Below are 14,175 nucleotides of genomic sequence, written 5' to 3'. Positions count from 1 at the left end.
GTTTTGTTAAGGGTAAAACTTGTTTCCTCACGTAGTTGACACACACACACCACCCCATCAAGTTTTTGGCGCCGTTGCCGGGGATTTGTTTCGCTGCCTTTTGCTATTTTTCTTGTTTTAACTTCTGTTCTAGACACCTGATCTCTAGTTCTTTCTTAAAGTTTTTCTGAACTATCTTTCCCTTCTTTTGTCTTTCTCTGAATTGCATGAATACCAGGCGTAGACCTGCAGGAGACATTCCAATTCTAGACGAGATAGACAGACACGAAAGAGAACTTCGAAGACTTAGACGAACGCAAGGAATGGCCAACAACGACCAGCCTGGAGATCCTATTAATCGAAATTTAAATATGGACCAAGACGGGTCCGAACATGGTGAAAACGAAGAGAATGATCACATAGAAGGTGATCATGCTCGACAAGATGGAGAGGAGGATGAGGTTCTTCCAAGAAACCACCAGAACCGAGTGAGAGAAGGACGTGAAGACCTTGATTCACCCATCAATGTAGCCGATGGTGACCACCCAGCAATGCAGCCGAATGAACGCATTCACCGCCCCATTCCGCCAGCAAATCAACACCGAAGACAACCCAGGAACCATCGCATAGCTGATTTTGATGCACCTACTCAAAATTTTCAGAATCAATCTGCGATTCAAGTACCATTTCCAAACCGGAATGAGTTTGAAGTCAAGCCTCAAATCATCTCATTGGTGAAGCAAAACCAGTTCCATGGAGTTCCTTCTGAGCACCCAATGGACCATATCGAGCTTTTTGAAGAAATTTGCAGCATGATGAGAACAAACCAAGTTCCACCTGACTATTTAAAGTGTAAGTTGTTCCCTTTTTCATTAGCAGATAAAGCTCACCGTTGGTTGAAGTCTTTGCCTGCAGGATCGATTACTAATTGGGAAGAATGTAGAACTGCTTTCCTGTACCACTTCTACACTAAGTCAAGGTCGAACAATCTGAGAACGAAGATCTCAACCTTTCAACAAGGGCCAACTGAATCTTTCTATGAAGCTTGGGAACGTTTTAAGGAGTATGAACGTGATTGCCCTCATCATGGATTTCATGGATCAAGCCTGCTGAGCACATTTTATCGAGGTTTGCAACCAAAATACAAACTTTCACTTGATACAGCTAGCAATGGAGATTTTGGGCAAAAGACGATAACCCAAGGAAGAGCTCTCATTGAAAATTTGGCTCAAGCCAATAGCAATGACTGTCCTGAATATGATCGATCAATGAAGCAAGCCGGAACAGACAACAAGGAGATAACCGAGTTGTAAAAACATGGTGAGCCAGCTTCTGAAGAGCCACAATCGCCCGATCCATGCCTGTGAAACCAACAATGGCGCAGAAGATGAAGTACCTAGTTATATCGATCACATTAATCAAGCATTTCAAGAAGAAGATGTGAACTACGTAGGAGCACTGGTGCCATACCAAAATCGCTCCAACAACAACTTCAACAACAACTTCCGGAATGCAAATTACAACAATCTCTCTTACCGCAATCCTAATGTGGAGAATCCTCAAGATCAGTACTATCCACCTCAGCAAAAATCATTCCAAAACAAGTTTCAAGGCGGAAACTTTGGAGGAATAGTACCATATCAACCGCGACAGCCTTATAACTACCAAGGTACGAATTTTAATAATCAATTTGTACAACAGCAGGGAGTCACGACGAACCAGCTAGCTTCACAAATCGGTAGACTTGAACAGTCAATCCAACAACTCGTTATGACAAACGAAAAGGCATCTAAAGACGTGAACGTGAAAGTGGACTGCATGTACAATGATCTGAATGGTAAGTTTGAATCCTTATCTTCGCATGTAAAAAAGTGATATGTGCAAGTCGCCCAAACAGCCGACTCTATGAAGAGGCAAAGTGGAGTTCTTCCGGGAAGAGTTGAAGATAACCCTAAGAAGTTTTGCAACGCCATAACCACATTGCCCGAAGAAGAGTCCGGAACCGATGGAAAGAAAGAAGAAACCCAATCTTTGTACCTCTGTACAAGGATATCGATCCCAAGCAGCCACCGTTTAAGGTACCCGAACGATCACCGTTTCAAAGGCTTACCAAAGCCGATGATCCGGGACGTTTTGTTTTCCAGTGTTTCATTTCAGGAATCAAGTTTACAGACTGCTTATGCGATTCCAGAGCCAATGTCAACATCATGTCTAAGACATTTGCCGAAAAATTGGGCATAAAAACCTTAAGGACATCGACGGTTAAGGTTATCTTTGGAGATTCATCTCAAAAAGATACTGAAGGGGCGATTCATGATCTACAAATTCTAGTGGGAGATAAGATTGTTCCAGCAGATTTCCAAATCATGGAGATGGATAAAGACAAGGAGAGGCCACTCATTTTCGGGAGGCCATTCCTAGCTACAGTAGGAGCAATAATCGATCACGCAAACCGGCGTGCTGTTTTCCTCAATGTGGACAGAAAAAGGTACTATCCTACTATCTTAGATGAATTTCCAAGCAAAGGAAACAGGCCAAAAGAGAAAGAAAAGGAGAAGCTGAAAGCTTTTGCAAAGATCAAAATCATCATTCCACCAGATGCAACAGAAACTAGTGAGGACCAAATCCAGGAGCTGATCGAAAACATAAAAAGGGTTCTGAACAACATTAAGGTCCGAAAGAAGATTAAAGGTAATAAGATTTCTCTTCAAGGGGAAGAAGTAAAACCTCCACCAACCGGAAGTGATAAAGGCACATCAAGTGGAGTGCCATTCAAATCAGCCTGATTCATAATGCTTACGTCGAGCTAAACGACTTAAACCAAAAGCGCTTAATGGGAGGCAACCCATTTATGTACTCTTTCTTTTAATTTTCTTTTTCCATTTTAGAATTTATGCTTTTTTTTTCTTTTTAAGTTTTAGGTATTTTATAAAAAAAAAAAAAAAAATCAGAATATTAGAAAAACCAAGAAGAAAAAGGTAGGTCTTTAGCTGCTCGGCCCGGCAAAGACGAGAAGATTGGACAATAGGCCGCAGGAGGAAGACCCGCGGTCGCAACTGACGGGACCGCGGCAAACGGTGCATCGACCGCGGCACCGTGAATGCGACCGCGGCCGAGCCTTCATCCACCGCGGTCGCGCGTCTCCTGACCGCGGCCGTTGGTCGTTGAGGTTGTGTCGCAGATTTGTGACGTTTTTCGGTGATTCCCGGTGTTTCCGGAAATGTTCCCGGTAAAACCCGAAAAGATCCTTCGTAAGTTTTAAACATTCCTAATGTGTAAACAAAAAAATGTAAGTTCCGGTAAACTTAAAAATATCCAGAAATTTTCCGTTTTTGTTTCAAAAACGCTTTTTAAAGAAAAGAAACAAAATTTTTGGATCAAAACTCTTTCTTCTCTTCTTCTCCAAAAAAAACTTAGAGATTTAGGAGAAAGAACACATTTTCCAATTCTTAAGCTTTTTAAGAGATATTTGGCTCAAACCTCACTCTTTTTGGATGCTGATTTCAATTCTGCCATCAATTCTCTCTTTCCAGCAAGGTATGAACCTCAAACTCACCATTCTTACTCGATTTTGAACTTAGGGTTTTCTTTAAAAACCCAAAATCTTGGTCTATTGATGGTGGAAATAGCTTAAGGATGATAGATTATCCATTTAGGTTATCTAAAAATCGATTTTAGCACCTAGCTTTAGAGGAATTGAGATTTTTGAAAGTTGGATCCTTCATGCTTCATCAAAATCGAATCTGGAACAGCAAAATTGATGAATTTGATTTAGTCTTGTGTGATTAGTGATTAGTATTGGGTAATCTTTAGAATTCACATGGAAATTGCTCATAAAAACTGATTTTTAGAAGATTTCTATGTTGAGGACATCAAAAATCCGAATTTAGTCATAAACTACTTGATTTCTCTGATTTAATATCAATTTTGTTTGCTACTAGTTTTAATTAATCTCTTTATACTAGCATTAGTATAACATATCTTAATGTGTTAAAATTAGCATCCCAAATTCACTCTTTTTCCAAGAATCATTTCATTTTGCAGAAAATGGATGAAACCAGATCCCGAAGGAGCCGTCGAACTGGTGGCAGCTCCGATGACATTCCCGACGATGCTACTCTAGGAGAGTACATGCTGAACCAAGCCAGACCGAGAAGAAGAAGCTATGTAATGAGACTGCTCCAGCACTCAAGGGAAACACGAGCACCTCCCGAACCACCACAGATTCGATACATTGGGAGGGAGACAAACCCGAGAGTGGACTATGCAAGGCGTTTCAAGAAGCTGAACATCAAACCCATGCCTTGCATTGATTATCATACACTCGAGATGCTTGGAATCAGAGAGGATGTGATCTGGTACATCGATGCACTTAAGCTGAGACCCTACTTGGAGCTGAAACTTCCGACTTATCCTGAGCTAGTCCGAGAGTTCTTAGCGACCGTTACACTCCACCACACAAAGAGGAGGAACCCCAGAGCATCAGATGGCATCTTGTCATTCTCTATCCGCGGACAGCCTTATTCTCTCACCATTTCCGAGGTTTGTGAAGCCCTTAAGCTTCCATACACTGATGGCATTTACCTTGAAGATGAACCTGATCTTAACCTGTGGAGAGAGATGGGTCATGGAGCCTATGATAGTGGGAGATCTAAGTCAGCCCTTCTTAGCCACCCAGCAGTGAGAGTTGTGCACAAACTCTTACCACACACGATTTTCTCTAGAGCCAACATGGGAGGTGTTTTGAAGACTGAGCTCATTACACTTCAGATTCCGTTTATGGATGATCCACGACTTGCTTGCTTTGCCTGGATCATAGCGCAGAATATGGTAAAGGTGAAGCATGATTTACATGGTTGCGACGATGCTACTCCAGCCTTCAGGAGTACTATTACAGCGATACTACATGCTGTAGGATTTGATTTCTCATCTGATGATCCACTTCCCGATATCTGGTATGATCTACTTTATCTCTCTCGCGATCACACTATCTCTCGTGCCGCTTTCGATCCAGACAGGTTTGGTTACAAGTATTGCACAGGCACTGAGGAGCACCGAGTCCGCTTACCTTCAGCATCTATCCCGAGATTGAGTACCGGAGGACGCCCTCGATGGACTCCGGACTCTGATGATTTTCTGCCATCCGTACCTCGTCTACCATTCACCATCGGCCAATACATAGTGGTCAAGGCGAGGCGTGATGCAGCTGCGGCCCGTGCTCATTTTCAACCATCCATTCCGACCGGCCACACCTCATCATCTACATCATCTCACACTCATTCCGATCTGGAGCGCAGAGTTGAGAGACAGGGACGACGCTTTGAGCGCGTTGTCACCTTCCTACAGGAGCAGCACCAGTTCACAGACGACACTTCGGAGGATGAGTGATTGATCAGCACTTCACTACCATCACGGTTCTATCATCATTTTCTTTTCTTTTATCTTATTTTATCTTATTTTGCTTTTATTCACCATCTTCTCACCAACTTTTTCACACTGGGGACAGTGTGATTTAAGTCTGGGGGAGGACGTCTATCCGTACTGATTATTTTCCTGCTTTTGCTTTTAAATTTCAAGTACTTTTTAAATTTTAATATGTAACCTATTCGACAGTAAGTATTTTTCAGGAATGTTTGACGCAAAACTATGATGAGTTAGACCTGCACACTTCTACACTATGCATGATAGCTCATTTGTGGTTAGCACTAGACTAGGCGGTAGCTAGAGTACTTGCACCACGAACTCCCACCAGAGGACTTCTATTCATGGAGATTCTTTCTGACAGGATATACTAGCTCAATATATTTGGACTTAATATTGATATCTAATTTTCTCATCATTGATTTTAGGCAGACATCGACATACACATCTAGGACGTCTTTTACCATCACTTTTACCATTCTTTGTCGTCCTAGATGACCAGTTTATCTTTATCTGGTACCTTACCCTAAACCCAAAACCTTTGTTTTCAATCCTCATGCATTCTCTCTTTAGTTTATATCAGCAGATATGTGCAAAAACGTCGGAGAGAAGAGGAGCGACGCAGTTTTCAGTCACTCGCAAAAGAGACTGAATGGAATTGGGAAGGAAGAGTATCAGAAACATAATAAAGCTTTACAAGACAGATATTAACTGGTAAATTCGTGCTCTCTAAGACTCTATATCTAAAGGTGTTCCCTTTTATCTAAAAAAAAAAAAAAAAAAAAAAAAAAAAACGTGAAAAGAGAAAGGGAAACAAAAAGCCTAATGAGTCTTAGATTGTCGACGTTTATGGAGCAATGAGCAACCACTATTCGTTTAAGGAGCTATTGTTTTGAAAGATTTACAAAAATCTAAGTCTGGGGGAGTTTGGAGAGAACCTGAGGAAAAAGACCATGAATCTATGTCAAGAAAAAGTGACTGAAAACTGTGGATACCAACAGCTTCACTCTCTCTTGCGGTTTTGCATAATGTCCTGCACCCTCCAGATCTTCAGGTAACCCTTAAACACTTTAAGCCATACCCCCAAAATAATCCTTCTTAACACCTAGCCTAGATTGCCTTGCCTAGATTTTCTATGATGAGAACCACCGAGATTTTTAATGAATGTTAAGAGCTAGCTGACTGGAAGTTAGATCTTAGTGCATAGATTTCTGCATGACGGATTAACGGACTAGTTATGCCTGTATTGCTAGTGAGAATTTTCTAGGCTATTCCCGATTGATGCATACTGATTGATATTGGTCTAGAAGTTTGGTCTCTGAGATTTTGTTTAGTTCCTGCGTTTTCAAACCTCTCGCCGAGATTTAGCCTTTGTTTTGTTTGAGGACAAACAAAAGACTAAGTCTGGGGGAGTTGATAACACCGGATTTTGACCATTTTTATGGATCATTTTAATATCTTTTACAGGTGTTTTTACTCCATTTTCAAAGGTTTTCAAAGGATTTCTATGTTTCCGGATTTTAAAAGACTTTTCAGGTAATTTGGGATAAAGAGGCATAAAATGGAACAAAAAGACTCTTTTGGATAAATGCAGACTGTCAGAACTCTCTTGGAGAGACGAAGACCTTCTCACCGTCTGATCACCCTCAAAATTGGATAACTTATAGAAGAAACAACCAGCTTTCAAATGCACTTGGTTTGGAGACATTCCAACGGTTGGATCTCAAGATATTCTATTAGCCCCGAAGCCACGCGGAGTCGGCCAGCAGCTCACGCGACCATGGCCAACAAGCTATTTGCCGCGGTCAGAAGCTTCCCGACCGCGGGAAACAAGCCAATTGCTGCGGTCACAGCACTCCCGACCGCGGCATTCAAGCTCCGACTTAAAGCCCACTTATCTGAAGCCCTTTTCCTTTAGCCGTTTTTATGAGATTTTTGTAGAAGATTGTTCAAGTCCGAGTTCTTCAATAGAGAAGCTTTCTTTAACTCTTTTCTTTACTGTTTTTCATTACTTTTATTAAAACCAATGATGATGTCGAACTCAGACATGTCTGAGTCGATCCCGAGTTGGGCTTAGGGTTCCCGAAAGGGGCTCTCATAATCGATTAAGACATCTAGGTTTATAGATCTGGGATTTCGACCTGTTCTTTGTTTATTCTTGTTCTTATTGCATGTATGCTTGATTGATCACCTAGTATCTGATCTAGATAGTTAGTGTTGCGAAAGTTTTCAATAAGTATCAGCCCTAGAATGAAACAGGCGATTTTTCCGTAGGAGTGGAAACCTACCTGCGGCGAGATCGTGAGTATTGACGAGTCTTATGCAGCTCTTGCGTTCTCTCCCTTCTAGGGCCAGAGTGGAAACCTACTGGTCAGGGTTGCGAGAAACAGTTGGTTATGATCACGACAGTGACGTAGTCATACCGCCGTACTCTAGCTCTAGAACCCATATATTGTTATACGTCAATCCCAATCTATCTACCTTAATGTTAAAACCGATTATGATCCCTTAGAGTTCCCAAAAGCTCAGCGTTTTTAGCCATAGTTTACAATTTCCATCGATTTTTACTTGCTCTTTTAGACCTGCATTTTAATTTCCTTAGTTCGTTATTTACTTGCTTTATTTACCTTTCCTGCGATATTTTACTTGCCTTATCTTTGTTTAGTTCGACATTTTACTTGTTCTACTGCCTTTCATTCGATTTCTTTACTTGCCTTTTAGGATAGATTTATTTGCTTTATTTTCCTTTAGTTTAATTCAAGAAAAACAACCAACCTTTAAAACCAATTTAGTCTAGACATAAAGTTAAAAACCGTAGAAGAATACCAGGCACACAAATCTCTGTGGATTCGATCCCTAAATACTACAAGAGATTAGCTGTGCACTTGCGGCTTTCTTTTGTTTTGTTAAGGGTAAAACTTGTTCCCTCACGTAGTTGACACACACACACCACCCCATCAGAAATCTAGCGACAGAGGATACATAAGCTGAGATGGATTCCGATCTGAAATACATGATCTTATTCTGGCATGAGAGCTAGAGTTAATTGCCATGTATAAGTGATTAGATGATTAGGGTGACGAGAGTTGGCTAATCTTATAACTGTCTATCCTACTTTCAGAGTCATAGGAAATCCTTACCTAATTTTCCTGTGTTTTAGAACATGAACCCTAAAGATGAACCCTAATCCCAGCGCCATTTTTAAGATTGTTTTCAACCGATTTTTATTTCAAGATTTTTAATTCTCTGCTTAGCTAGATTTAGTGACAAACCAAAACCCATTTTTATTCGATTATGGGTCAACGATTGTTTTTAACTTCAGTTAGAAGTCCTCAACACACAAATCCCTGTAGATTCAATTCCTAAGTACTACTGCGTTTGTTGTGCACTTGTAGCTTATCTAGGATAAAACTTGTATTGCCCTCTGTACACACATCAAGTTTTTGGCACCGTTGCCGGGGATTTGTTGCTGATTATTTGATTTTTTATCTAGTTTCAGTTCTAGACCACAAGACTTTCGAGTTCTGCGGGAGATTTTCTAACTTATCTTTTCATCTTTGCTTTCTTTGCTCTCAGGTGCATGAAAAATAGGAGAAATCCTGCCAACATTGTACCGCCCCTAGACGAGATGGACAAACACGAAAGAGAACTTCGGATATTCAGACGAAGGACGCTCAAAATGGCCAATCCGAATTCCCAACGAGAAGATCTTTTAAAACGTCATTAAGGTGATTACATTGGAGATGATGACCATGATTCCATTCACGATGATGACCGAGAGGCTGCTCATGAAGCAGATGGCCAGCCACAACTCGATGAAGAGGGAAATCAAATCCCTGGAAATGCTGCTCAAGCCGCAGATGATCAATGGAGAACAGATCGGGACGATCCATGAGAAAGAAGGAATGATGAAAACATTGTTCCACCTAATGGTAGAGAAGCCAATCGACCCATACAGCTTGCCAATCCTACGAGAAGACAGCCCCACAATAGACATATTGCCGATATTGATGCACGTCACCAACACTTTCAAATATATCATCTATTCAAGTTCTTGCCTGATAACACCTGATTTTGACCATATTTATAGATCACTTTCAGTATCTTATGCAGGTGTTTTCACTCAGTTTTAAAGGTTTTATAAGTGTTTGCTAAGTTTTGGAGTTTTGAAAGACTTTTTCAGGAAACTTAGAGTTTTGGAGTGCATTTTAGAGCAAAAGTACATTTTTTGATAAATTCAGGCCGTCAGAATTTTGGCAACCAAATAAGACGTTATCACAGTCTGATCATCCCGAACTTTGCCAACTTTGTATAGGAGACAACCTGCTTTCCAACACACTTGGAACTAAAGCAATCCACGGTTAGATCTCCAGATATCATCAATGTACTGAAGGCTAATTAACACAGTCCACTCAATGACAAAAGCTTTCACCCGGGGGCAAGCTTGTTCCCACTGCGGCTCAGCTTGTTTCACCCCTGGTGGACCTATGTCCAAACCTCATGAGCCCAACTAAGGCCCAAGATACTTCCTGCACCCATTTTACAAGCCCTAGACGCCCAGACTTGAAGAAACACTAAAAATACTCATTTTTAGGTCTTTTGTAAATGAGCCTCTTTCTTCTCTTTGAGAGAGAACTCATTTGTAGTTTTAGGTTTTATTTTTATGCATCTGTATAAGAGTTTCATCGCCATACAGTGTCTTCAATACGAGAAGATTTCTGCAACTTTTGTTTATTTACTTTTCGACTTTCTAGTTCTTAAATCTCAAAGCGATAACTCTGGATTGATCACCCAGAGTACTATCCTAGGTTAAATCCGAGCCACGAGAGTGTTGTATCTGGGTTGCCTGAACTAGATCTTACGGAAGTCACTGTCGTACGAGACGAAATCTACCGACGGAAGATACATATGCTGAGATGGATTCCGATCTGAAATCCATGATCTTATTCTGGCATGAGAGCGAGAGTTAATTGTCATGTATAAGTGATTAGATGATTCAGGTGAGGAGAGTTGGCTAAACTTATAACTGTCTATCCTAGTTTCAGAGTCATAGAAAATCCTTACCTAAATTTCCTGTGTTGTAGAACATGAACCCTAAAGATGAACCCTAATCCCATCGCCGTTTTTAATATTGTTATCAACCGATTTTTATTTCAAGCTTTTTAATTCTCTTCTTAGTTAGATTTAGTGACAAAAAAAAATCCATTTTTAATCGATAGGGGTCAACAATTGTTTTTAGCATCAGTTAGAAGTACTCAACAAAATCCCTGTAGATTCGATCCCTAAGTACTACTGCGTTTGTTGTGTGCTTGCAGTTTGTCTAGGGTAAAACTTGTGTTTTCCTCAGCACACACATCAAGTTTTTGGCACCATTGCCGGGGATTTGTCGCTGTTGATTTGATTTTTTAATCTAATTTCTGTTCTAAACCACAAGACTTTCGAGTTCTGCGGGAGATTTTCTAGCTTTTCTTTTCATCTTTACTTTCTTTGCTCTCAGGTGCATGAAAACTTGGAGAAATCCTGCCATTATTGTACTACCCCTAGACGAGATGGACAAACACGAAAGAGAACTTCGGAAACTCAGACGAAGGGCGCTCAAAATGGCCAATCCAAATTCCCATCAGGAAGATATTTTAAACCGTGATCAAGGTGATCACATAGGAGATGATGACCTTGATTCCATTCGCGTTGATGACCGCGAGGCTGCTCATGAAGCAGATGGCCAGCCACAACTCGATGAAGAGGGAAATTGATAACTAAGAGTTTTCAGGCTCTTAGAATGGTTATCAATCCCCTTTGTCAAAGTAGTATAAGGGGTGTCAAACCAAGCTTGTAAACGAGACACTAGCCTATGTCATTTGTTCACTTAAGTCAAAACAAGAAGGTAAAAGTTTGGTGACGATGATAATCAGGCAAATAAGCAATAAAAGTAAATAAAAAGTAGAGATTTAAACTAAGCAAGATGCAAACAACAAACAGGTGATTCAGATGATGATAATATGCAATAAAGAAAGAGACTTTAGACAAGATAATCGACTCGGGTGCTTCCAAGCTAAACTAATGGGCTAATGAATCATTTTATCAAGCGGTTTCATTTAACTTTGAACTCAAGGCATGCTAATCTTCTCATGAAAGTATTAAACATCTAAACTGATCCTCCTTCATACCAAAATATCTTTTGAGAAGCATGAATCAGTCAGCAATAAGATTCAGTTCAAATATGTCATTTAAGAGAACAAACTATCACTCTCGCGATGAAAGACTCTTAAACCCTTAACCGAGTGGTTCAGACATTTCTACAAACACTTTTGATGCGAGATATGTTTGACGATTCGGTCACGGCCATGATATCCCGAGGTGTCTCTTCTGTTTCCGTGGATCCCTCGCTGTCTAGGATGTCGAGGCTGCTCGTGTGGAGCTCCAAAAACCTCGCCTCAGCTCCAAGTTCCCTCGGTTGGTTCAAAAGACGCTTGTACACCTCGCTTTCTTCGTTCAAGTACCTGTGCTCGCTTTGTTCCCGCGTTAAGACCACTTGTAACGGATCCTCTGCGTTCAACTTCAAGGAGCTCATCAGCGAGCTCCTCAATTACTTCCACATAGAAGACCTGACTTCCAATGGTCGGTTTCTTCATCATTTCCTTCACGTTGAACTTCATAGTCTCGGAACCGATGTGTAGTTCAATCATTCCTCCTCTCACATCTATTATGGCTCCTGTGGTTTCTAAGAATGGTCGGCCCAAGATGATAGGGTCTAATGGTTCCTCGTCCATCTCAAGAACTATGAAGTTCGTGGGGATTTCTATCTCACCGATCCTCAAAGATAGATCCTCAAGCAACCCCACCGGTAATCTAACCGATCTATCAGCTAATACAAGAGAGATCTTGGCTGGCTTGTAGCTTTTGTATCCCAATCTCTTGGCCACCGTGTAAGGCATTAAGCTCACAGAAGCTCCAAGGTCACATAAACAGTTTGAGAACTTCAGGTGACCTAAAGCACACGGCAGAGTAAAGCTGCCCGGATCGGATAGCTTCCTTGGTATAGATCTTCTTTGTATTATGGCACTGCACTCATGGCTCAGTATCACCATACCCTGGAGCTCCTTTGTCTTGTTGAGGATCGCGTCCTTTAGAAACTTCCCAAGCTGGGGTATAGCTAAGAAAGCATCTATAATGGGTAAGGTGAGTTGCGTGTTCTCCAAGTGTTTCTCAAAGACTGCCTTGGCCTTGTCTAGGATTTTCTTTTTGAAACGCCCTGGGAACGGTATCTTGGGTTGATAAGATGATGGTGGAACATAGGGCTTTTCAAGCTCGGTTGTCTTTTCCACCTCTTTTCCTTTGTCCTTGATCGGTTCCTTCTCTAAGACATCGTCTTTATGCGCATCATCTGAGGCTGACTCCCCCTCGAAATGCTCATTGGCCTCAATGAGCTTTGTCTTAGGTGTTGGAGTTTTTAATTCCTTACCACTCCTCAATGTGATGGCGTTCACATACTCTTTAGGGTTCGGCTCCGGTTTACCTGGTAAAGCCGGGCCTCTTGATGATGTAGAAGCTTGATTCTGCTTAAGCTCTCTGATAACTTGCTGCATTGTCGCGTGCTGGCTCTCAACCCTTTGCTGGCCCTGTAACAGTTGCTGTAGTATCCCACAGACGTCGTTCCCCATTTGATTCTGACCCGTTCCCGGAATCTGTTGTTGATTACCCATCGGTTGCGGATGGAACCCTGGTGGAAACTTGTGTTGCTGGGGTTGGTTGTTGAAGTTGTTACTCTGAGCCGCTTGATTCTGCTGAGTGTAGCCGTGCTGTTGCCCACTGAACTGTTGCTTGGGCTGGAAGGTATTATGAAAAGGAGCCTTTTGGGCATAGCTTTGTTGTTGTTGTTGAGCAGGGTACACTTGGTCTTGAGGGTTAGCGACATTCGGGTTTCTGTATGAGAGGTTTGGGTTACTGTTGTAGTTGTTAAACCGCTGATACCTCTGCTGATTCCCTATGTAATTCAGCTCCTCTAGTGTTAGACCATCTTCATTAACATTGTCAAAACTTGGCCCTTGCTCATCAAACTCGCCTACAAAGTGTATTGGCTTTTGAGTCGCCATCATTTGTCAAGCTTACTCTGAAGCTCTCTTATATCCTTTTTAATGCGCTGTTCATCACTAGATCCCTCTGTACGGTTTGCTCTATCAAAGTCCTCTCCATACGTGTCATTAGACATGGGTAGGTTCTCGACTAGTTCCATTGCCGCATTGATCTCTTTCCCAAGAAAATTTCCATTTGAAGCTGTATCGAGTTGGTTTCTGATCTTGGGGAGTGCACCTCGGTATAAAGTACTCAAGAGTGATGCCTCTGAGAAGCCGTGGTGTGGGCATTGGTTAGTGTAGCTTCTAAACCGTTCCCAAGCTTCACTAAAGATCTCGTTATTGTGCTGCGTGAAACTTGAGATCTGATTCCTGAGCTTAGCCGTGCGTGATGTGGAAAAGAACTTTGATAAGAACGCCAGTTTACAATGCTCCCAGGTTTGTATAGAACCCCTCGGTATATTCTTTTCCCACTGGTGTGCTTTATCACCAAGGCTGAAAGGGAACAAGCGTAGCTTGAAGCTATCTTCGGAGACGCCATTTATCTTGGTTAAGTCGCAAACCCGATCAAATTGATCTAGATGCTCGAGAGGGTCTTCTCCAGCCAGACCGTGGAACTTTGAGTTTTGCACCATATTGAGCAGGGAAGCTTTAACTTCAAAGTTGTTGTTTTGAACTGGTGGAGCTTGAATTCCAGCTCGGT

General features: G+C 41.6%; 2 non-coding genes across 2 annotated transcripts; one reads left to right on the top strand and one right to left on the bottom strand.

Moving 5' to 3' along the window:
* Positions 1-965: 965 nt before the first annotated feature.
* On the bottom strand, positions 966-1,072 carry LOC112087420. Its single transcript, XR_002900102.1, has one exon. It is a non-coding gene; the product is annotated as a small nucleolar RNA R71 (small nucleolar RNA).
* Positions 1,073-13,745: 12,673 nt separating this feature from the next.
* Positions 13,746-13,852, top strand: LOC112087339. Its single transcript, XR_002900025.1, has one exon. It is a non-coding gene; the product is annotated as a small nucleolar RNA R71 (small nucleolar RNA).
* The last annotated feature ends 323 nt before the right edge of the window (positions 13,853-14,175 follow it).

The sequence above is a fragment of the Eutrema salsugineum genome, unplaced genomic scaffold (assembly GCF_000478725.1).
Source record: "Eutrema salsugineum unplaced genomic scaffold, Eutsalg1_0 scaffold_18, whole genome shotgun sequence".
Taxonomy (NCBI): domain Eukaryota; kingdom Viridiplantae; phylum Streptophyta; class Magnoliopsida; order Brassicales; family Brassicaceae; genus Eutrema; species Eutrema salsugineum.
The sequence above is the reverse complement of the archived record's forward strand: the minus strand, read 5'-3'. Positions and strand labels throughout refer to the sequence as shown.